The sequence below is a fragment of the Stigmatopora argus genome, chromosome 7 (genome assembly GCF_051989625.1).
Source record: "Stigmatopora argus isolate UIUO_Sarg chromosome 7, RoL_Sarg_1.0, whole genome shotgun sequence".
NCBI classification, from domain to species: domain Eukaryota; kingdom Metazoa; phylum Chordata; class Actinopteri; order Syngnathiformes; family Syngnathidae; genus Stigmatopora; species Stigmatopora argus.
The window spans coordinates 541,668-568,164 of record NC_135393.1 but is presented as its reverse complement, the minus strand read 5'-3'; positions in this window follow the sequence as shown (position 1 = coordinate 568,164).

The following is a 26,497-nucleotide window of genomic DNA, read 5'->3' as shown; positions in this document are numbered from 1 at the left end:
AGTATGATAATTTTCATTAAAACTTGATTTCTATCACTTCGAATGATGCCAAATGAATAACTTACTTGAATTGGACCATTTTACACTATGTCCATTTTAGATTTGTGTCTCCGACAGTTCGTTTGGTTGCAGGGGACATTTTCAGTTTTTATGGCCAAAATGTGCTTTTCAGGGGCTGAAAAGCATGTTTTGGCCGAGTATGATAATTTTCATTAAAACTTGATTTCTATCACTTCGAATGATGCCAAATGAATAACTTTCTTGAATTGGACCATTTTACACTATGTCCATTGTAGATTTGTGTCTCTGACAGTTCGTTTGGTTGCAGGGGACATATTCAGTTTTTATGGCCAAAATGTGCTTTTCAGGGGCTGAAAAGCATGTTTTGGCCGAGTTTGATAATTTTCATTAAAACTTGATTTCTATCACTTCGATTGATGCCAAATGAATAACTTACTTGAATTGGACCATTTTACACTATGTCCATTGTAGATTTGTGTCTCCGACAGTTCGTTTGGTTGCAGGGGACATTTTCAGTTTTTATAGCCAAAATGTGCTTTTCAGGGGCTGAAAAGCATGTTTTGGCCGAGTATGATAATTTTCATTAAAACTTGATTTCTATCACTTCGAATGATGCCAAATGAATAACTTACTTGAATTGGACCATTTTACACTATGTCCATTGTAGATTTGTGTCTCCGACAGTTTGTTTGGTTGCAGGGGACATTTTCAGTTTTTATGGCCAAAATGTGCTTTTCAAGGGGCTGAAAAGCATGTTTTGGCCGAGTATGATAATTTTCATTAAAACTTGATTTCTATCCATTTGAATGATGCCAAATGAATAACTTTCTTGAATTGGAGCATTTTACACTATGTCCATTGTAGATTTGTGTCTCTGACAGTTCGTTTGGTTGCAGGGGACATATTCAGTTTTTATGGCCAAAATGTGCTTTTCAGGGGCTGAAAAGCACGTTTTGGCAGAGTATGATAATTTTCATTAAAACTTGATTTCTATTACTTCGAATGATGCCAAATGAATAATTTGCTTGAATTGGACCATTTTACACTATGTCCATTGTAGATTTGTATCTCTGACAGTTCGTTTGGTTGCAGGGGACATATTCAGTTTTTAAGGCCAAAATGTGCTTTTCAGGGGCTGAAAAGCATGTTTTGGCCGAGTATGATAATTTTCATTAAAACTTGATTTCTATCCATTCGAATGATGCCAAATGAATAACTTACTTGAATTGGACCATTGTACACTATGTCCATTGTAGATTTGTGTCTCCGACAGTTCGTTTGGTTGCAGGGGACATATTAAGTTTTTATGGCCAAAATGTGCTTTTCAGAGGCTGAAAAGCATGTTTTGGCCGAGTATGATAATTTACATTAAAACTTAATTTCTATCACTTCGAATGATGCCAAATGAATAACTTACTTGAATTGGACCATTTTACACTATGTCCATTGTAGATTTGTGTCTCTGACAGTTCGTTTGGTTGCAGGGGACATATTAAGTTTTTATGGCCAAAATGTGCTTTTCAGGGGCTGAAAAGCATGTTTTGGCCGAGTATGATAATTTTCATTAAAACTTGATTTCTATCACTTCGAATGATGCCAAATGAATAACTTACTTGAATTGGACCATTTTACACTATGTCCATTTTAGATTTGTGTCTCCGACAGTTCGTTTGGTTGCAGGGGACATTTTCAGTTTTTATGGCCAAAATGTGCTTTTCAGGGGCTGAAAAGCATGTTTTGGCCGAGTATGATAATTTTCATTAAAACTTGATTTCTATCACTTCGAATGATGCCAAATGAATAACTTTCTTGAATTGGACCATTTTACACTATGTCCATTGTAGATTTGTGTCTCTGACAGTTCGTTTGGTTGCAGGGGACATATTCAGTTTTTATGGCCAAAATGTGCTTTTCAGGGGCTGAAAAGCATGTTTTGGCCGAGTTTGATAATTTTCATTAAAACTTGATTTCTATCACTTCGATTGATGCCAAATGAATAACTTACTTGAATTGGACCATTTTACACTATGTCCATTGTAGATTTGTGTCTCCGACAGTTCGTTTGGTTGCAGGGGACATTTTCAGTTTTTCTAGCCAAAATGTGCTTTTCAGAGGCTGAAAAGCATGTTTTGGCCGAGTATGATAATTTACATTAAAACTTAATTTCTATCACTTCGAATGATGCCAAATGAATAACTTACTTGAATTGGACCATTTTACACTATGTCCATTGTAGATTTGTGTCTCCGACAGTTTGTTTGGTTGCAGGGGACATTTTCAGTTTTTATGGCCAAAATGTGCTTTTCAAGGGGCTGAAAAGCATGTTTTGGCCGAGTATGATAATTTTCATTAAAACTTGATTTCTATCCATTTGAATGATGCCAAATGAATAACTTTCTTGAATTGGAGCATTTTACACTATGTCCATTGTAGATTTGTGTCTCTGACAGTTCGTTTGGTTGCAGGGGACATATTCAGTTTTTATGGCCAAAATGTGCTTTTCAGGGGCTGAAAAGCACGTTTTGGCAGAGTATGATAATTTTCATTAAAACTTGATTTCTATTACTTCGAATGATGCCAAATGAATAACTCACTTGAATTGGACCATTTTACACTATGTCCATTGTAGATTTGTGTCTCTGACAGTTAGTTTGGTTGCAGGGGACATATTAAGTTTTTATGGCCAAAATGTGCTTTTCAGGGGCTGAAAAGCATGTTTTGGCCGAGTATGATAATTTTCATTAAAACTTGATTTCTATCACTTCGAATGATGCCAAATGAATAACTTACTTGAATTGGACCATTTTACACTATGTCCATTGTAGATTTGTTTCTCTGACAGTTCGTTTGGTTGCAGGGGACATATTCAGTTTTTATGGCCAAAATGTGCTTTTCAGGGGCTGAAAAGCACGTTTTGGCAGAGTATGATAATTTTCATTAAAACTTGATTTCTATCCATTCGAATGATGCCAAATGAATAACTTACTTGAATTGGACCATTTTACACTATTTCCATTGTAGATTTGTGTCTCTGACAGTTCGTTTGGTTGCAGGGGACATTTTCAGTTTTTATGGCCAAAATGTGCTTTTCAGGGGCTGAAAAGCATGTTTTGGCCGAGTATGATAATTTTCATTAAAACTTCATTTCTATCCATTTGAATGATGCCAAATGAATAACTTACTTGAATTGGACCATTTTACACTATGTCCATTGTAGATTTGTGTCTCCGACAGTTCGTTTGGTTGCAGGGGACATATTAAGTTTTTATGGCCAAAATGTGCTTTTCAGGGGCTGAAAAGCATGTTTTGGCCGAGTTTGATAATTTTCATTAAAACTTGATTTCTATCACTTCGATTGATGCCAAATGAATAACTTACTTGAATTGGACCATTTTACACTATGTCCATTGTAGATTTGTGTCTCCGACAGTTCGTTTGGTTGCAGGGGACATTTTCAGTTTTTATGGCCAAAATGTGCTTTTCAAGGGGCTGAAAAGCATGTTTTGGCCGAGTATGATAATTTTCATTAAAACTTGATTTCTATCCATTTGAATGATGCCAAATGAATAACTTACTTGAATTGGACCATTTTACACTATGTCCATTGTAGATTTGTGTCTCTGTCAGTTCGTTTGGTTGCAGGGGACATATTCAGTTTTTATGGCCAAAATGTGCTTTTCAGGGGCTGAAAAGCACGTTTTGGCAGAGTATGATAATTTTCATTAAAACTTGATTTCTATTACTTCGAATGATGCCAACTGAATAATTTGCTTGAATTGGACCATTTTACACTATGTCTATTGTAAATTTGTGTCTCTGACAGTTCGTTTGGTTGTAGGGGACATATTAAGTTTTTATGGCCAAAATGTGCTTTTCAGGGGCTGAAAAGCACGTTTTGGCCGAGTATGATAATTTTCATTAAAACTTGATTTCTATCCATTCGAATAATGCCAAATGAATAACTTACTTGAATTGGACCATTTTACACTATGTCCATTGTAGATTTGTGTCTCTGACAGTTCGTTTGGTTGTAGGGGACATATTAAGTTTTTATGGCCAAAATGTGCTTTTCAGGGGCTGAAAAGCACGTTTTGGCCGAGTATGATAATTTTCATTAAAACTTGATTTCTATCCATTCGAATGATGCCAAATGAATAACTTACTTGAATTGGACCATTTTACACTATGTCCATTGTAGATTTGTGTCTCTGACAGTTCGTTTGGTTGCAGGGAACATATTCAGTTTTTATGGCCAAAATGTGCTTTTCAGGGGCTGAAAAGCATGTTTTGGCCGAGTATGATAATTTTCATTAAAACTTGATTTCTATCACTTCGAATGATGCCAAATAAATAACTTACTTGAATTGGACCATTTTACACTATGTCCATTGTAGATTTGTGTCTCCGACAGTTCGTTTGGTTGCAGGGGACATTTTCAGTTTTTATGGCCAAAATGTGCTTTTCAGAGGCTGAAAAGCATGTTTTGGCAGAGTATGATAATTTTCATTAAAACTTGATTTCTATCACTTCGAATGATGCCAAATGAATAATTTACTTGAATTGGACCATTTTACACTATGTCCATTGTAGATTTGTATCTCTGACAGTTCGTTTGGTTGCAGGGGACATATTCAGTTTTTAAGGCCAAAATGTGCTTTTCAGGGGCTGAAAAGCATGCTTTGGCCGAGTATGGTAATTTTCATTAAAACTTGATTTCTATCACTTCGAATGATGCCAAATGAATAATTTGCTTGAATTGGACCATTTTACACTATGTCCATTGTAGATTTGTGTCTCTGACAGTTCGTTTGGTTGCAGGGGACATATTCAGTTTTTATGGCCAAAATGTGCTTTTCAGGGGCTGAAAAGCACGTTTTGGCAGAGTATGATAATTTTCATTAAAACTTGATTTCTATTACTTCGAATGATGCCAAATGAATAATTTGCTTGAATTGGACCATTTTACACTATGTCCATTGTAGATTTGTGTCTCTGACAGTTCGTTTGGTTGCAGGGGACATATTCAGTTTTTAAGGCCAAAATGTGCTTTTCAGGGGCTGAAAAGCATGTTTTGGCCGAGTATGATAATTTTCATTAAAACTTGATTTCTATCCATTCGAATGATGCCAAATGAATAACTTACTTGAATTGGACCATTGTACACTATGTCCATTGTAGATTTGTGTCTCCGACAGTTCGTTTGGTTGCAGGGGACATATTAAGTTTTTATGGCCAAAATGTGCTTTTCAGGGGCTGAAAAGCATGTTTTGGCCGAGTATGATAATTTTCATTAAAACTTGATTTCTATCACTTCGAATGATGCCAAATGAATAACTTACTTGAATTGGACCATTTTACACTATGTCCATTGTAGATTTGTTTCTCTGACAGTTCGTTTGGTTGCAGGGGACATATTCAGTTTTTATGGCCAAAATGTGCTTTTCAGGGGCTGAAAAGCACGTTTTGGCAGAGTATGATAATTTTCATTAAAACTTGATTTCTATCCATTCGAATGATGCCAAATGAATAACTTACTTGAATTGGACCATTTTACACTATTTCCATTGTAGATTTGTGTCTCCGACAGTTCGTTTGGTTGCAGGGGACATTTTCAGTTTTTATGGCCAAAATGTGCTTTTCAGGGGCTGAAAAGCATGTTTTGGCCGAGTATGATAATTTTCATTAAAACTTGATTTCTATCCATTTGAATGATGCCAAATGAATAACTTACTTGAATTGGACCATTTTACACTATGTCCATTGTAGATTTGTGTCTCCGACAGTTCGTTTGGTTGCAGGGGACATTTTCAGTTTTTATGGCCAAAATGTGCTTTTCAGAGGCTGAAAAGCATGTTTTGGCCGAGTATGATAATTTACATTAAAACTTAATTTCTATCACTTCGAATGATGCCAAATGAATAACTTACTTGAATTGGACCATTTTACACTATGTCCATTGTAGATTTGTGTCTCTGACAGTTCGTTTGGTTGCAGGGGACATATTAAGTTTTTATGGCCAAAATGTGCTTTTCAGGGGCTGAAAAGCATGTTTTGGCCGAGTATGATAATTTTCATTAAAACTTGATTTCTATCACTTCGAATGATGCCAAATGAATAACTTACTTGAATTGGACCATTTTACACTATGTCCATTGTAGATTTGTGTCTCCGACAGTTTGTTTGGTTGCAGGGGACATTTTCAGTTTTTATGGCCAAAATGTGCTTTTCAAGGGGCTGAAAAGCATGTTTTGGCCGAGTATGATAATTTTCATTAAAACTTGATTTCTATCCATTTGAATGATGCCAAATGAATAACTTACTTGAATTGGACCATTTTACACTATGTCCATTGTAGATTTGTGTCTCTGTCAGTTCGTTTGGTTGCAGGGGACATATTCAGTTTTTATGGCCAAAATGTGCTTTTCAGGGGCTGAAAAGCACGTTTTGGCAGAGTATGATAATTTTCATTAAAACTTGATTTCTATTACTTCGAATGATGCCAAATGAATAATTTACTTGAATTGGACCATTTTACACTATGTCCATTGTAGATTTGTGTCTCTGACAGTTCGTTTGGTTGCAGGGGACATATTCAGTTTTTAAGGCCAAAATGTGCTTTTCAGGGGCTGAAAAGCATGTTTTGGCCGAGTATGATAATTTTCATTAAAACTTGATTTCTATCCATTCGAATGATGCCAAATGAATAACTTACTTGAATTGGACCATTTTACACTATGTCCATTGTAGATTTGTGTCTCTGACAGTTCGTTTGGTTGCAGGGGACATATTCAGTTTTTATGGCCAAAATGTGCTTTTCAGGGGCTGAAAAGCATGTTTTGGCCGAGTATGATAATTTTCATTAAAACTTGATTTCTATCACTTCGAATGATGCCAAATGAATAACTTACTTGAATTGGACCATTTTACACTATGTCCATTGTAGATTTGTGTCTCCGACAGTTCGTTTGGTTGCAGGGGACATTTTCAGTTTTTATGGCCAAAATGTGCTTTTCAGAGGCTGAAAAGCATGTTTTGGCCGAGTATGATAATTTACATTAAAACTTAATTTCTATCACTTCGAATGATGCCAAATGAATAACTTACTTGAATTGGACCATTTTACACTATGTCCATTGTAGATTTGTGTCTCTGACAGTTCGTTTGGTTGCAGGGGACATATTAAGTTTTTATGGCCAAAATGTGCTTTTCAGGGGCTGAAAAGCATGTTTTGGCCGAGTATGATAATTTTCATTAAAACTTGATTTCTATCACTTCGAATGATGCCAAATGAATAACTTACTTGAATTGGACCATTTTACACTATGTCCATTGTAGATTTGTGTCTCCGACAGTTTGTTTGGTTGCAGGGGACATTTTCAGTTTTTATGGCCAAAATGTGCTTTTCAAGGGGCTGAAAAGCATGTTTTGGCCGAGTATGATAATTTTCATTAAAACTTGATTTCTATCCATTTGAATGATGCCAAATGAATAACTTACTTGAATTGGACCATTTTACACTATGTCCATTGTAGATTTGTGTCTCTGTCAGTTCGTTTGGTTGCAGGGGACATATTCAGTTTTTATGGCCAAAATGTGCTTTTCAGGGGCTGAAAAGCACGTTTTGGCAGAGTATGATAATTTTCATTAAAACTTGATTTCTATTACTTCGAATGATGCCAAATGAATAATTTGCTTGAATTGGACCATTTTACACTATGTCCATTGTAGATTTGTGTCTCTGACAGTTCGTTTGGTTGCAGGGGACATATTCAGTTTTTAAGGCCAAAATGTGCTTTTCAGGGGCTGAAAAGCATGTTTTGGCCGAGTATGATAATTTTCATTAAAACTTGATTTCTATCCATTCGAATGATGCCAAATGAATAACTTACTTGAATTGGACCATTTTACACTATGTCCATTGTAGATTTGTGTCTCTGACAGTTCGTTTGGTTGCAGGGGACATATTCAGTTTTTATGGCCAAAATGTGCTTTTCAGGGGCTGAAAAGCATGTTTTGGCCGAGTATGATAATTTTCATTAAAACTTGATTTCTATCACTTCGAATGATGCCAAATGAATAATTTGCTTGAATTGGACCATTTTACACTATGTCCATTGTAGATTTGTGTCTCTGACAGTTCGTTTGGTTGCAGGGGACATTTTCAGTTTTTATGGCCAAAATGTGCTTTTCAGAGGCTGAAAAGCATGTTTTGGCCGAGTATGATAATTTTCATTAAAACTTGATTTCTATCCATTCGAATGATGCCAAATGAATAACTTACTTGAATTGGACCATTTTACACTATGTCCATTGTAGATTTGTGTCTCTGACAGTTCGTTTGGTTGCAGGGGACATATTCAGTTTTTATGGCCAAAATGTGCTTTTCAGGGGCTGAAAAGCATGTTTTGGCCGAGTTTGATAATTTTCATTAAAACTTGATTTCTATCACTTCGATTGATGCCAAATGAATAACTTACTTGAATTGGACCATTGTACACTATGTCCATTGTAGATTTGTGTCTCCGACAGTTCGTTTGGTGGCAGGGGACATTTTCAGTTTTTATGGCCAAAATGTGCTTTTCAAAGGCTAAAAAGCATGTTTTTGCCGAGTATGATAATTTACATTAAAACTTAATTTCTATCACTTCGAATGATGCCAAATGAATAACTTACTTGAATTGGACCATTTTACACTATGTCCATTGTAGATTTGTGTCTCTGACAGTTTGTTTGGTTGCAGGGGACATATTAAGTTTTTATGGCCAAAATGTGCTTTTCAGGGGCTGAAAAGCATGTTTTGGCCGAGTATGATAATTTTCATTAAAACTTGATTTCTATCACTTCGAATGATGCCAAATGAATAACTTACTTGAATTGGACCATTTTACACTATGTCCATTGTAGATTTGTTTCTCTGACAGTTCGTTTGGTTGCAGGGGACATATTCAGTTTTTATGGCCAAAATGTGCTTTTCATGGGCTGAAAAGCACGTTTTGGCAGAGTATGATAATTTTCATTAAAACTTGATTTCTATCCATTCGAATGATGCCAAATGAATAACTTACTTGAATTGGACCATTTTACACTATTTCCTTTGTAGATTTGTGTCTCTGACAGTTCGTTTGGTTGCAGGGGACATTTTCAGTTTTTATGGCCAAAATGTGCTTTTCAGGGGCTGAAAAGCATGTTTTGGCCGAGTATGATAATTTTCATTAAAACTTGATTTCTATCACTTCGAATGATGCCAAATGAATAACTTACTTGAATTGGACCATTTTACACTATGTCCATTTTAGATTTGTGTCTCCGACAGTTCGTTTGGTTGCAGGGGACATTTTCAGTTTTTATGGCCAAAATGTGCTTTTCAGGGGCTGAAAAGCATGTTTTGGCCGAGTATGATAATTTTCATTAAAACTTGATTTCTATCCATTTGAATGATGCCAAATGAATAACTTTCTTGAATTGGACCATTTTACACTATGTCCATTGTAGATTTGTGTCTCTGACAGTTCGTTTGGTTAGGGGACATATTCAGTTTTTATGGCCAAAATGTGCTTTTCAGGGGCTGAAAAGCATGTTTTGGCCGAGTTTGATAATTTTCATTAAAACTTGATTTCTATCACTTCGATTGATGCCAAATGAATAACTTACTTGAATTGGACCATTTTACACTATGTCCATTGTAGATTTGTGTCTCCGACAGTTCGTTTGGTTGCAGGGGACATTATCAGTTTTTATGGCCAAAATGTGCTTTTCAGAGGCTGAAAAGCATGTTTTGGCCGAGTATGATAATTTACATTAAAACTTAATTTCTATCACTTCGAATGATGCCAAATGAATAATTTGCTTGAATTGGACCATTTTACACTATGTCCATTGTAGATTTGTGTCTCTGACAGTTCGTTTGGTTGCAGGGGACATTTTCAGTTTTTATGGCCAAAATGTGCTTTTCAGAGGCTGAAAAGCAAGTTTTGGCCGAGTATGATAATTTTCATTAAAACTTGATTTCTATCCATTCGAATGATGCCAAATGAATAACTTACTTGAATTGGACCATTTTACACTATGTCCATTGTAGATTTGTGTCTCTGACAGTTCGTTTGGTTGCAGGGGACATATTCAGTTTTTATGGCCAAAATGTGCTTTTCAGGGGCTGAAAAGCATGTTTTGGCCGAGTTTGATAATTTTCATTAAAACTTGATTTCTATCACTTCGATTGATGCCAAATGAATAACTTACTTGAATTGGACCATTGTACACTATGTCCATTGTAGATTTGTGTCTCCGACAGTTCGTTTGGTGGCAGGGGACATTTTCAGTTTTTATGGCCAAAATGTGCTTTTCAAAGGCTAAAAAGCATGTTTTTGCCGAGTATGATAATTTACATTAAAACTTAATTTCTATCACTTCGAATGATGCCAAATGAATAACTTACTTGAATTGGACCATTTTACACTATGTCCATTGTAGATTTGTGTCTCTGACAGTTTGTTTGGTTGCAGGGGACATATTAAGTTTTTATGGCCAAAATGTGCTTTTCAGGGGCTGAAAAGCATGTTTTGGCCGAGTATGATAATTTTCATTAAAACTTGATTTCTATCACTTCGAATGATGCCAAATGAATAACTTACTTGAATTGGACCATTTTACACTATGTCCATTGTAGATTTGTTTCTCTGACAGTTCGTTTGGTTGCAGGGGACATATTCAGTTTTTATGGCCAAAATGTGCTTTTCATGGGCTGAAAAGCACGTTTTGGCAGAGTATGATAATTTTCATTAAAACTTGATTTCTATCCATTCGAATGATGCCAAATGAATAACTTACTTGAATTGGACCATTTTACACTATTTCCTTTGTAGATTTGTGTCTCTGACAGTTCGTTTGGTTGCAGGGGACATTTTCAGTTTTTATGGCCAAAATGTGCTTTTCAGGGGCTGAAAAGCATGTTTTGGCCGAGTATGATAATTTTCATTAAAACTTGATTTCTATCACTTCGAATGATGCCAAATGAATAACTTACTTGAATTGGACCATTTTACACTATGTCCATTTTAGATTTGTGTCTCCGACAGTTCGTTTGGTTGCAGGGGACATTTTCAGTTTTTATGGCCAAAATGTGCTTTTCAGGGGCTGAAAAGCATGTTTTGGCCGAGTATGATAATTTTCATTAAAACTTGATTTCTATCCATTTGAATGATGCCAAATGAATAACTTTCTTGAATTGGACCATTTTACACTATGTCCATTGTAGATTTGTGTCTCTGACAGTTCGTTTGGTTAGGGGACATATTCAGTTTTTATGGCCAAAATGTGCTTTTCAGGGGCTGAAAAGCATGTTTTGGCCGAGTTTGATAATTTTCATTAAAACTTGATTTCTATCACTTCGATTGATGCCAAATGAATAACTTACTTGAATTGGACCATTTTACACTATGTCCATTGTAGATTTGTGTCTCCGACAGTTCGTTTGGTTGCAGGGGACATTATCAGTTTTTATGGCCAAAATGTGCTTTTCAGAGGCTGAAAAGCATGTTTTGGCCGAGTATGATAATTTACATTAAAACTTAATTTCTATCACTTCGAATGATGCCAAATGAATAACTTACTTGAATTGGACCATTTTACACTATGTCCATTGTAGATTTGTGTCTCCGACAGTTTGTTTGGTTGCAGGGGACATTTTCAGTTTTTATGGCCAAAATGTGCTTTTCAAGGGGCTGAAAAGCATGTTTTGGCCGAGTATGATAATTTTCATTAAAACTTGATTTCTATCCATTTGAATGATGCCAAATGAATAACTTACTTGAATTGGACCATTTTACACTATGTCCATTGTAGATTTGTGTCTCTGTCGGTTCGTTTGGTTGCAGGGGACATATTCAGTTTTTATGGCCAAAATGTGCTTTTCAGGGGCTGAAAAGCACGTTTTGGCAGAGTATGATAATTTTCATTAAAACTTGATTTCTATTACTTCGAATGATGCCAAATGAATAATTTGCTTGAATTGGACCATTTTACACTATGTCCATTGTAGATTTGTGTCTCTGACAGTTCGTTTGGTTGCAGGGGACATATTCAGTTTTTAAGGCCAAAATGTGCTTTTCAGGGGCTGAAAAGCATGTTTTGGCCGAGTATGATAATTTTCATTAAAACTTGATTTCTATCCATTCGAATGATGCCAAATGAATAACTTACTTGAATTGGACCATTTTACACTATGTCCATTGTAGATTTGTGTCTCTGACAGTTCGTTTGGTTGCAGGGGACATATTCAGTTTTTATGGCCAAAATGTGCTTTTCAGGGGCTGAAAAGCATGTTTTGGCCGAGTATGATAATTTTCATTAAAACTTGATTTCTATCACTTCGAATGATGCCAAATGAATAACTTACTTGAATTGGACCATTTTACACTATGTCCATTGTAGATTTGTGTCTCCGACAGTTCGTTTGGTTGCAGGGGACATTTTCAGTTTTTATGGCCAAAATGTGCTTTTCAGAGGCTGAAAAGCATGTTTTGGCCGAGTATGATAATTTTCATTAAAACTTGATTTCTATTCGAATGATGCCAAATGAATAATTTGCTTGAATTCGACCATTTTACACTATGTCCATTGTAGATTTGTGTCTCTGACAGTTCGTTTGGTTGCAGGGGACTTATTCAGTTTTTATGGCCAAAATGTGCTTTTCAGGGGCTGAAAAGCATGTTTTGGCCGAGTATGATAATTTTCATTAAAACTTGATTTCTATCACTTCGAATGATGCCAAATGAATAATTTACTTGAATTGGACCATTTTACACTATGTCCATTGTAGATTTGTATCTCTGACAGTTCGTTTGGTTGCAGGGGACATATTCAGTTTTTAAGGCCAAAATGTGCTTTTCAGGGGCTGAAAAGCATGCTTTGGCCGAGTATGGTAATTTTCATTAAAACTTGATTTCTATCACTTCGAATGATGCCAAATGAATAACTTACTTGAATTGGACCATTTTACACTATGTCCATTGTAGATTTGTGTCTCTGACAGTTCGTTTGGTTGCAGTGGACATTTTCAGTTTTTATGGCCAAAATGTGCTTTTCAGAGGCTGAAAAGCATGTTTTGGCCGAGTATGATAATTTTCATTAAAACTTGATTTCTATCACTTCGAATGATGCCAAATGAATAATTTGCTTGAATTGGACCATTTTACACTATGTCCATTGTAGATTTGTGTCTCTGACAGTTTGTTTGGTTACAGGGGACATATTCAGTTTTTATGGCCAAAATGTGCTTTTCAGGGGCTGAAAAGCATGTTTTGGCCGAGTTTGATAATTTTCATTAAAACTTGATTTCTATCACTTCGATTGATGCCAAATGAATAACTTACTTGAATTGGACCATTGTACACTATGTCCATTGTAGATTTGTGTCTCCGACAGTTCGTTTGGTTGCAGGGGACATTTTCAGTTTTTATGGCCAAAATGTGCTTTTCAGAGGCTGAAAAGCATGTTTTGGCCGAGTATGATAATTTACATTAAAACTTAATTTCTATCACTTCGAATGATGCCAAATGAATAACTTACTTGAATTGGACCATTTTACACTATGTCCATTGTAGATTTGTGTCTCTGACAATTCGTTTGGTTGCAGGGGATATATTAAGTTTTTATGGCCAAAATGTGCTTTTCAGGAGCTGAAAAGCATGTTTTGGCCGAGTATGATAATTTTCATTAAAACTTGATTTCTATCACTTCGAATGATGCCAAATGAATAACTTACTTGAATTGGACCATTTTACACTATGTCCATTGTAGATTTGTTTCTCTGACAGTTCGTTTGGTTGCAGGGGACATATTCAGTTTTTAAGGCCAAAATGTGCTTTTCAGGGGCTGAAAAGCATGCTTTGGCCGAGTATGGTAATTTTCATTAAAACTTGATTTCTATCACTTCGAATGATGCCAAATGAATAACTTACTTGAATTGGACCATTTTACACTATGTCCATTGTAGATTTGTGTCTCTGACAGTTCGTTTGGTTGCAGGGGACATTTTCAGTTTTTATGGCCAAAATGTGCTTTTCAGAGGCTGAAAAGCATGTTTTGGCCGAGTATAATAATTTTCATTAAAACTTGATTTCTATCACTTCGAATGATGCCAAATGAATAATTTGCTTGAATTGGACCATTTTACACTATGTCCATTGTAGATTTGTGTCTCTGACAGTTCGTTTGGTTACAGGGGACATATTCAGTTTTTATGGCCAAAATGTGCTTTTCAGGGGCTGAAAAGCATGTTTTGGCCGAGTTTGATAATTTTCATTAAAACTTGATTTCTATCACTTCGATTGATGCCAAATGAATAACTTACTTGAATTGGCCCATTGTACACTATGTCCATTGTAGATTTGTGTCTCCGACAGTTCGTTTGGTTGCAGGGGACATTTTCAGTTTTTATGGCCAAAATGTGCTTTTCAGAGGCTGAAAAGCATGTTTTGGCCGAGTATGATAATTTAAATTAAAACTTAATTTCTATCACTTCGAATGATGCCAAATGAATAACTTACTTGAATTGGACCATTTTACACTATGTCCATTGTAGATTTGTTTCTCTGACAGTTCGTTTGGTTGCAGGGGACATATTCAGTTTTTAAGGCCAAAATGTGCTTTTCAGGGGCTGAAAAGCATGCTTTGGCCGAGTATGGTAATTTTCATTAAAACTTGATTTCTATCACTTCGAATGATGCCAAATGAATAACTTACTTGAATTGGACCATTTTACACTATGTCCATTGTAGATTTGTGTCTCTGACATTTCGTTTGGTTGCAGGGGACATTTTCAGTTTTTATGGCCAAAATGTGCTTTTCAGAGGCTGAAAATTATGTTTTGGCCGAGTATGATAATTTTCATTAAAACTTGATTTCTATCACTTCGAATGATGCCAAATGAATAATTTGCTTGAATTGGACCATTTTACACTATGTCCATTGTAGATTTGTGTCTCTGACAGTTCGTTTGGTTACAGGGGACATATTCAGTTTTTATGGCCAAAATGTGCTTTTCAGGGGCTGAAAAGCATGTTTTGGCCGAGTTTGATAATTTTCATTAAAACTTGATTTCTATCACTTCGATTGATGCCAAATGAATAACTTACTTGAATTGGCCCATTGTACACTATGTCCATTGTAGATTTGTGTCTCTGACAGTTCGTTTGGTTGCAGGGGACATTTTCAGTTTTTATGGCCAAAATGTGCTTTTCAGAGGCTGAAAAGCATGTTTTGGCCGAGTATGATAATTTAAATTAAAACTTAATTTATATCACTTCGAATGCTGCCAAATGAATAACTTACTTGAATTGGACCATTTTACACTATGTCCATTGTAGATTTGTGTCTCTGACAGTTCGTTTGGTTACAGGGGACATATTCAGTTTTTATGGCCAAAATGTGCTTTTCAGGGGCTGAAAAGCATGTTTTGGCCGAGTTTTATAATTTTCATTAAAACTTGATTTCTATCACTTCGATTGATGCCAAATGAATAACTTACTTGAATTGGACCATTGTACACTATGTCCATTGTAGATTTGTGTCTCTGACAGTTCGTTTGGTTGCAGGGGATATATTAAGTTTTTATGGCCAAAATGTGCTTTTCAGGGGCTGAAAAGCATGTTTTGGCCGAGTATGATAATTTTCATTAAAACTTGATTTCTATCACTTCGAATGATGCCAAATGAATAACTTACTTGAATTGGACCATTTTACACTATGTCCATTGTAGATTTGTTTCTCTGACAGTTCGTTTGGTTGCAGGGGACATATTCAGTTTTTAAGGCCAAAATGTGCTTTTCAGGGGCTGAAAAGCATGCTTTGGCCGAGTATGGTAATTTTCATTAAAACTTGATTTCTATCACTTCGAATGATGCCAAATGAATAACTTACTTGAATTGGACCATTTTACACTATGTCCATTGTAGATTTGTGTCTCTGACAGTTCGTTTGGTTGCAGGGGACATTTTCAGTTTTTATGGCCAAAATGTGCTTTTCAGAGGCTGAAAAGCATGTTTTGGCCGAGTATGATAATTTTCATTAAAACTTGATTTCTATCACTTCGAATGATGCCAAATGAATAATTTGCTTGAATTGGACCATTGTACACTATGTCCATTGTAGATTTGTGTCTCCGACAGTTCGTTTGGTTGCATGGGACATTTTCAGTTTTTATGGCCAAAATGTGCTTTTCATAGGCTGAAAAGCATGTTTTGGCCGAGTATGATAATTTACATTAAAACTTAATTTCTATCACTTCGAATGATGCCAAATGAATAACTTACTTGAATTGGACCATTTTACACTATGTCCATTGTAGATTTGTGTCTCTGACAGTTCGTTTGGTTGCAGGGGATATATTAAGTTTTTATGGCCAAAATGTGCTTTTCAGGGGCTGAAAAGCATGTTTTGGCCGAGTATGATAATTTTCATTAAAACTTGATTTCTATCACTTCGAATGATGCCAAATGAATAACTTACTTGAATTTGACCATTTTACACTATGTCCATTGTAGATTTGTTTCTCTGACAGTTCGTTTGGTTGCAGGGGACATATTCAGTTTTTAAGGCCAAAATGTGCTTTTCAGGGGCTGAAAAGCATGCTTTGGCCGAGTATGGTAATTTTCATTAAAACTTGATTTCTATCACTTCGAATGATGCCAAATGAATAACTTACTTGAATTGGACCATTTTACACTATGTCCATTGTAGATTTGTGTCTCTGACAGTTCGTTTGGTTGCAGGGGACATTTTCAGTTTTTATGGCCAAAATGTGCTTTTCAGAGGCTGAAAAGCATGTTTTGGCCGAGTATGATAATTTTCATTAAAACTTGATTTCTATCACTTCGAATGATGCCAAATGAATAATTTGCTTGAATTGGACCATTTTACACTATGTCCATTGTAGATTTGTGTCTCTGACAGTTCGTTTGGTTGCAGGGGACATATTCAGTTTTTAAGGCCAAAATGTGCTTTTCAGGGGCTGAAAAGCATGTTTTGGCCGAGTATGATAATTTTCATTAAAACTTGATTTCTATCCATTCGAATGATGCCAAATGAATAACTTACTTGAATTGGACCATTTTACACTATGTCCATTGTAGATTTGTGTCTCTGACAGTTCGTTTGGTTGCAGGGGACTTATTCAGTTTTTATGGCCAAAATGTGCTTTTCAGGGGCTGAAAAGCATGTTTTGGCCGAGTATGATAATTTTCATTAAAACTTGATTTCTATCACTTCGAATGATGCCAAATGAATAATTTACTTGAATTGGACCATTTTACACTATGTCCATTGTAGATTTGTATCTCTGACAGTTCGTTTGGTTGCAGGGGACATATTCAGTTTTTAAGGCCAAAATGTGCTTTTCAGGGGCTGAAAAGCATGCTTTGGCCGAGTATGGTAATTTTCATTAAAACTTGATTTCTATCACTTCGAATGATGCCAAATGAATAACTTACTTGAATTGGACCATTTTACACTATGTCCATTGTAGATTTGTGTCTCTGACAGTTCGTTTGGTTGCAGGGGACATTTTCAGTTTTTATGGCCAAAATGTGCTTTTCAGAGGCTGAAAAGCATGTTTTGGCCGAGTATGATAATTTTCATTAAAACTTGATTTCTATCACTTCGAATGATGCCAAATGAATAATTTGCTTGAATTGGACCATTTTACACTATGTCCATTGTAGATTTATGTCTCTAACAGTTCGTTTGGTTACAGGGGACATATTCAGTTTTTATGGCCAAAATGTGCTTTTCAGGGGCTGAAAAGCATGTTTTGGCCGAGTTTGATAATTTTCATTAAAACTTGATTTCTATCACTTCGATTGATGCCAAATGAATAACTTACTTGAATTGGACCATTGTACACTATGTCCATTGTAGATTTGTGTCTCCGACAGTTCGTTTGGTTGCAGGGGACATTTTCAGTTTTTATGGCCAAAATGTGCTTTTCAGAGGCTGAAAAGCATGTTTTGGCCGAGTATGATAATTTACATTAAAACTTAATTTCTATCACTTCGAATGATGCCAAATGAATAACTTACTTGAATTGGACCATTTTACACTATGTCCATTGTAGATTTGTGTCTCTGACAGTTCGTTTGGTTGCAGGGGATATATTAAGTTTTTATGGCCAAAATGTGCTTTTCAGGGGCTGAAAAGCATGTTTTGGCCGAGTATGATAATTTTCATTAAAACTTGATTTCTATCACTTCGAATGATGCCAAATGAATAACTTACTTGAATTGGACCATTTTACACTATGTCCATTGTAGATTTGTTTCTCTGACAGTTCGTTTGGTTGCAGGGGACATATTCAGTTTTTAAGGCCAAAATGTGCTTTTCAGGGGCTGAAAAGCATGTTTTGGCCGAGTATGATAATTTTCATTAAAACTTGATTTCTATCACTTCGAATGATGCCAAATGAATAATTTACTTGAATTGGACCATTTTACACTATGTCCATTGTAGATTTGTATCTCTGACAGTTCGTTTGGTTGCAGGGGACATATTCAGTTTTTAAGGCCAAAATGTGCTTTTCAGGGGCTGAAAAGCATGCTTTGGCCGAGTATGGTAATTTTCATTAAAACTTGATTTCTATCACTTCGAATGATGCCAAATGAATAACTTACTTGAATTGGACCATTTTACACTATGTCCATTGTAGATTTGTGTCTCTGACAGTTCGTTTGGTTGCAGGGGACATTTTCAGTTTTTATGGCCAAAATGTGCTTTTCAGAGGCTGAAAAGCATGTTTTGGCCGAGTATGATAATTTTCATTAAAACTTGATTTCTATCACTTCGAATGATGCCAAATGAATAATTTGCTTGAATTGGACCATTGTACACTATGTCCATTGTAGATTTGTGTCTCTGACAGTTCGTTTGGTTGCAGGGGACATATTCAGTTTTTAAGGCCAAAATGTGCTTTTCATGGGCTGAAAAGCATGTTTTGGCCGAGTATGATAATTTTCATTAAAACTTAATTTCTATCTCTTCGAATGATGCCAAATGAATAACTTACTTGAATTGGACCATTTTACACTATGTCCATTGTAGATTTGTGTCTCTGACAGTTTGTTTGGTTGCAGGGGACATATTCAGTTTTTATGGCCAAAATGTGCTTTTCAGGGGCTGAAAAGCATGTTTTGGCCGAGTTTGATAATTTTCATTAAAACTTGATTTCTATCACTTCGATTGATGCCAAATGAATAACTTACTTGAATTGGACCATTGTACACTATGTCCATTGTAGATTTTTGTCTTTCCGACAGTTCGTTTGGTTGCAGGGGACATTTTCAGTTTTTATGGCCAAAATGTGCTTTTCAGGGGCTGAAAAGCATGTTTTGGCCGAGTATGATAATTTTCATTAAAACTTGATTTCTATCACTTCGAATGATGCCAAATGAATAACTTACTTGAATTGGACCATTTTACACTATGTCCATTGTAGATTTGTGTCTCTGACAGTTCGTTTGGTTGCAGGGGACATATTCAGTTTTTATGGCCAAAATGTGCTTTTCAGGGGCTGAAAAGCATGTTTTGGCCGAGTATGATAATTTTCATTAAAACTTGATTTCTATCCATTCGAATGATGCCAAATGAATAACTTACTTGAATTGGACCATTTTACACTATGTCCATTGTAGATTTGTGTCTCTGACAGTTCGTTTGGTTGCAGGGGACTTATTCAGTTTTTATGGCCAAAATGTGCTTTTCAGGGGCTGAAAAGCATGTTTTGGCCGAGTATGATAATTTTCATTAAAACTTGATTTCTATCACTTCGAATGATGCCAAATGAATAATTTACTTGAATTGGACCATTTTACACTATGTCCATTGTAGATTTGTATCTCTGACAGTTCGTTTGGTTGCAGGGGACATATTCAGTTTTTAAGGCCAAAATGTGCTTTTCAGGGGCTGAAAAGCATGCTTTGGCCGAGTATGGTAATTTTCATTAAAACTTGATTTCTATCACTTCGAATGATGCCAAATGAATAACTTACTTGAATTGGACCATTTTACACTATGTCCATTGTAGATTTGTGTCTCTGACAGTTCGTTTGGTTGCAGGGGACATTTTCAGTTTTTAAGGCCAAAATGTGCTTTTCAGGGGCTGAAAAGCATGTTTTGGCCGAGTATGATAATTTTCATTAAAACTTGATTTCTATCACTTCGAATGATGCCAAATGAATAACTTACTTGAATTGGACCATTTTACTCTATGTCCATTGTAGATTTGTTTCTCTGACAGTTCGTTTGGTTGCAGGGGACATATTCAGTTTTTAAGGCCAAAATGTGCTTTTCAGGGGCTGAAAAGCATGCTTTGGCCGAGTATGGTAATTTTCATTAAAACTTGATTTCTATCACTTCGAATGATGCCAAATGAATAACTTACTTGAATTGGACCATTTTACACTATGTCCATTGTAGATTTGTGTCTCCGACAGTTCGTTTGGTTGCAGGGGACATTTTCAGTTTTTATGGCCAAAATGTGCTTTTCAGAGGCTGAAAAGCATGTTTTGGCCGAGTATGATAATTTTCATTAAAACTTGATTTCTATCACTTCGAATGATGCCAAAAGAATAATTTGCTTGAATTGGACCATTTTACACTATGTCCATTGTAGATTTGTGTCTCTGACAGTTCGTTTGGTTGCAGGGGACATATTCAGTTTTTAAGGCCAAAATGTGCTTTTCAGGGGCTGAAAAGCATGTTTTGGCCGAGTATGATAATTTTCATTAAAACTTGTAGTGTAAAATGTAGTGTAAAATGGTCCAATTCAAGTAAATTATTCATTTGGCATCATTCGAAGTGATAGAAATCAAGTTTTAATGAAAATTATCATACTCGGCCAAAACATGCTTTTCAGCCCCTGAAAAGCATTTCAGGGGCTGAAAAGCATGTTTTGGCCGAGTATGATAATTTTCATTAAAACTTGATTTCTATCACTTCGAATGATGCCAAATGAATAATTTACTTGAATTGGACCATTTTACACTATGTCCATTGTAGATTTGTATCTCTGACAGTTCGTTTGGATGCAGGGGACATATTCAGTTTTTAAGGCCAAAATGTGCTTTTCAGGGGCTGAAAAGCATGCTTTGGCCGAGTATGGTAATTTTCATTAAAACTTGATTTCTATCACTTCGAATGATGCCAAATGAATAACTTACTTGAATTGGACCATTTTACACTATGTCCATTGTAGATTTGTGTCTCTGACAGTTCGTTTGGTTGCAGGGGACATTTTCAGTTTTTATGGCCAAAATGTGCTTTTCAGAGGCTGAAAAGCATGTTTTGGCCGAGTATGATAATTTTCATTAAAACTTGATTTCTATCCATTCGAATGATGCCAAATGAATAACTTACTTGAATTGGACCATTTTACACTATGTCCATTGTAGATTTGTGTCTCTGACAGTTCGTTTGGTTGCAGGGGACTTATTCAGTTTTTGTGGCCAAAATGTGCTTTTCAGGGGCTGAAAAGCATGTTTTGGCCGAGTATGATAATTTTCATTAAAACTTGATTTCTATCACTTCGAATGATGCCAAATGAATAATTTACTTGAATTGGACCATTTTACACTATGTCCATTGTAGATTTGTATCTCTGACAGTTCGTTTGGATGCAGGGGACATATTCAGTTTTTAAGGCCAAAATGTGCTTTTCAGGGGCTGAAAAGCATGCTTTGGCCGAGTATGGTAATTTTCATTAAAACTTGATTTCTATCACTTCGAATGATGCCAAATGAATAACTTACTTGAATTGGACCATTTTACACTATGTCCATTGTAGATTTGTGTCTCTGACAGTTCGTTTGGTTGCAGGGGACATATTCAGTTTTTATGGCCAAAATGTGCTTTTCAGGGGCTGAAAAGCATGTTTTGGCCGAGTATGATAATTTTCATTAAAACTTGATTTCTATCCATTCGAATGATGCCAAATGAATAACTTACTTGAATTGGACCATTTTACACTATGTCCATTGTAGATTTGTGTCTCTGACAGTTCGTTTGGTTGCAGGGGACTTATTCAGTTTTTATGGCCAAAATGTGCTTTTCAGGGGCTGAAAAGCATGTTTTGGCCGAGTATGATAATTTTCATTAAAACTTGATTTCTATCACTTCGAATGATGCCAAATGAATAATTTACTTGAATTGGACCATTTTACACTATGTCCATTGTAGATTTGTATCTCTGACAGTTCGTTTGGTTGCAGGGGACATATTCAGTTTTTAAGGCCAAAATGTGCTTTTCAGGGGCTGAAAAGCATGCTTTGGCCGAGTATGGTAATTTTCATTAAAACTTGATTTCTATCACTTCGAATGATGCCAAATGAATAACTTACTTGAATTGGACCATTTTACACTATGTCCATTGTAGATTTGTGTCTCTGACAGTTCGTTTGGTTGCAGGGGACATTTTCAGTTTTTAAGGCCAAAATGTGCTTTTCAGGGGCTGAAAAGCATGTTTTGGCCGAGTATGATAATTTTCATTAAAACTTGATTTCTATCACTTCGAATGATGCCAAATGAATAACTTACTTGAATTGGACCATTTTACTCTATGTCCATTGTAGATTTGTTTCTCTGACAGTTCGTTTGGTTGCAGGGGACATATTCAGTTTTTAAGGCCAAAATGTGCTTTTCAGGGGCTGAAAAGCATGCTTTGGCCGAGTATGGTAATTTTCATTAAAACTTGATTTCTATCACTTCGAATGATGCCAAATGAATAACTTACTTGAATTGGACCATTTTACACTATGTCCATTGTAGATTTGTGTCTCCGACAGTTCGTTTGGTTGCAGGGGACATTTTCAGTTTTTATGGCCAAAATGTGCTTTTCAGAGGCTGAAAAGCATGTTTTGGCCGAGTATGATAATTTTCATTAAAACTTGATTTCTATCACTTCGAATGATGCCAAAAGAATAATTTGCTTGAATTGGACCATTTTACACTATGTCCATTGTAGATTTGTGTCTCTGACAGTTCGTTTGGTTGCAGGGGACATATTCAGTTTTTAAGGCCAAAATGTGCTTTTCAGGGGCTGAAAAGCATGTTTTGGCCGAGTATGATAATTTTCATTAAAACTTGTAGTGTAAAATGTAGTGTAAAATGGTCCAATTCAAGTAAATTATTCATTTGGCATCATTCGAAGTGATAGAAATCAAGTTTTAATGAAAATTATCATACTCGGCCAAAACATGCTTTTCAGCCCCTGAAAAGCATTTCAGGGGCTGAAAAGCATGTTTTGGCCGAGTATGATAATTTTCATTAAAACTTGATTTCTATCACTTCGAATGATGCCAAATGAATAATTTACTTGAATTGGACCATTTTACACTATGTCCATTGTAGATTTGTATCTCTGACAGTTCGTTTGGATGCAGGGGACATATTCAGTTTTTAAGGCCAAAATGTGCTTTTCAGGGGCTGAAAAGCATGCTTTGGCCGAGTATGGTAATTTTCATTAAAACTTGATTTCTATCACTTCGAATGATGCCAAATGAATAACTTACTTGAATTGGACCATTTTACACTATGTCCATTGTAGATTTGTGTCTCTGACAGTTCGTTTGGTTGCAGGGGACATTTTCAGTTTTTATGGCCAAAATGTGCTTTTCAGAGGCTGAAAAGCATGTTTTGGCCGAGTATGATAATTTTCATTAAAACTTGATTTCTATCCATTCGAATGATGCCAAATGAATAACTTACTTGAATTGGACCATTTTACACTATGTCCATTGTAGATTTGTGTCTCTGACAGTTCGTTTGGTTGCAGGGGACTTATTCAGTTTTTGTGGCCAAAATGTGCTTTTCAGGGGCTGAAAAGCATGTTTTGGCCGAGTATGATAATTTTCATTAAAACTTGATTTCTATCACTTCGAATGATGCCAAATGAATAATTTACTTGAATTGGACCATTTTACACTATGTCCATTGTAGATTTGTATCTCTGACAGTTCGTTTGGATGCAGGGGACATATTCAGTTTTTAAGGCCAAAATGTGCTTTTCAGGGGCTGAAAAGCATGCTTTGGCCGAGTATGGTAATTTTCATTAAAACTTGATTTCTATCACTTCGAATGATGCCAAATGAATAACTTACTTGAATTGGACCATTTTACACTATGTCCATTGTAGATTTGTGTCTCTGACAGTTCGTTTGGTTGCAGGGGACATATTCAGTTTTTATGGCCAAAATGTGCTTTTCAGGGGCTGAAAAGCATGTTTTGGCCGAGTATGATAATTTTCATTAAAACTTGATTTCTATCCATTCGAATGATGCCAAATGAATAACTTACTTGAATTGGACCATTTTACACTATGTCCATTGTAGATTTGTGTCTCTGACAGTTCGTTTGGTTGCAGGGGACTTATTCAGTTTTTATGGCCAAAATGTGCTTTTCAGGGGCTGAAAAGCATGTTTTGGCCGAGTATGATAATTTTCATTAAAACTTGATTTCTATCACTTCGAATGATGCCAAATGAATAATTTACTTGAATTGGACCATTTTACACTATGTCCATTGTAGATTTGTATCTCTGACAGTTCGTTTGGTTGCAGGGGACATATTCAGTTTTTAAGGCCAAAATGTGCTTTTCAGGGGCTGAAAAGCATGCTTTGGCCGAGTATGGTAATTTTCATTAAAACTTGATTTCTATCACTTCGAATGATGCCAAATGAATAACTTACATGAATTGGACCATTTTACACTATGTCCATTGTAGATTTGTGTCTCTGACAGTTCGTTTGGTTGCAGGGGACATTTTCAGTTTTTAAGGCCAAAATGTGCTTTTCAGGGGCTGAAAAGCATGTTTTGGCCGAGTATGATAATTTTCATTAAAACTTGATTTCTATCACTTCGAATGATGCCAAATGAATAACTTACTTGAATTGGACCATTTTACTCTATGTCCATTGTAGATTTGTTTCTCTGACAGTTCGTTTGGTTGCAGGGGACATATTCAGTTTTTAAGGCCAAAATGTGCTTTTCAGGGGCTGAAAAGCATGCTTTGGCCGAGTATGGTAATTTTCATTAAAACTTGATTTCTATCACTTCGAATGATGCCAAATGAATAACTTACTTGAATTGGACCATTTTACACTATGTCCATTGTAGATTTGTGTCTCCGACAGTTCGTTTGGTTGCAGGGGACATTTTCAGTTTTTATGGCCAAAATGTGCTTTTCAGAGGCTGAAAAGCATGTTTTGGCCGAGTATGATAATTTTCATTAAAACTTGATTTCTATCACTTCGAATGATGCCAAAAGAATAATTTGCTTGAATTGGACCATTTTACACTATGTCCATTGTAGATTTGTGTCTCTGACAGTTCGTTTGGTTGCAGGGGACATATTCAGTTTTTAAGGCCAAAATGTGCTTTTCAGGGGCTGAAAAGCATGTTTTGGCCGAGTATGATAATTTTCATTAAAACTTGATTTCTATCCATTCGAATGATGCCAAATGAATAACTTACTTGAATTGGACCATTTTACACTATGTCCATTGTAGATTTGTGTCTCTGACAGTTCGTTTGGTTGCAGGGGACTTATTCAGTTTTTGTGGCCAAAATGTGCTTTTCAGGGGCTGAAAAGCATGTTTTGGCCGAGTATGATAATTTTCATTAAAACTTGATTTCTATCACTTCGAATGATGCCAAATGAATAATTTACTTGAATTGGACCATTTTACACTATGTCCATTGTAGATTTGTATCTCTGACAGTTCGTTTGGATGCAGGGGACATATTCAGTTTTTAAGGCCAAAATGTGCTTTTCAGGGGCTGAAAAGCATGCTTTGGCCGAGTATGGTAATTTTCATTAAAACTTGATTTCTATCACTTCGAATGATGCCAAATGAATAACTTACTTGAATTGGACCATTTTACACTATGTCCATTGTAGATTTGTGTCTCTGACAGTTCGTTTGGTTGCAGGGGACATTTTCAGTTTTTATGGCCAAAATGTGCTTTTCAGAGGCTGAAAAGCATGTTTTGGCCGAGTATGATAATTTTCATTAAAACTTGATTTCTATCACTTCGAATGATGCCAAATGAATAATTTGCTTGAATTGGACCATTTTACACTATGTCCATTGTAGATTTGTGTCTCTTACAGTTCGTTTGGTTACAGGGGACATATTCAGTTTTTATGGCCAAAATGTGCTTTTCAGAGGCTGAAAAGCATGTTTTGGCCGAGTATGATAATTTTCATTAAAACTTGATTTCTATCACTTCGATTGATGCCAAATGAATAACTTACTTGAATTGGACCATTGTACACTATGTCCATTGTAGATTTTTGTCTTTCCGACAGTTCGTTTGGTTGCAGGGGACATTTTCAGTTTTTATGGCCAAAATGTGCTTTTCAGGGGCTGAAAAGCATGTTTTGGCCGAGTATGATAATTTTCATTAAAACTTGATTTCTATCACTTCGAATGAT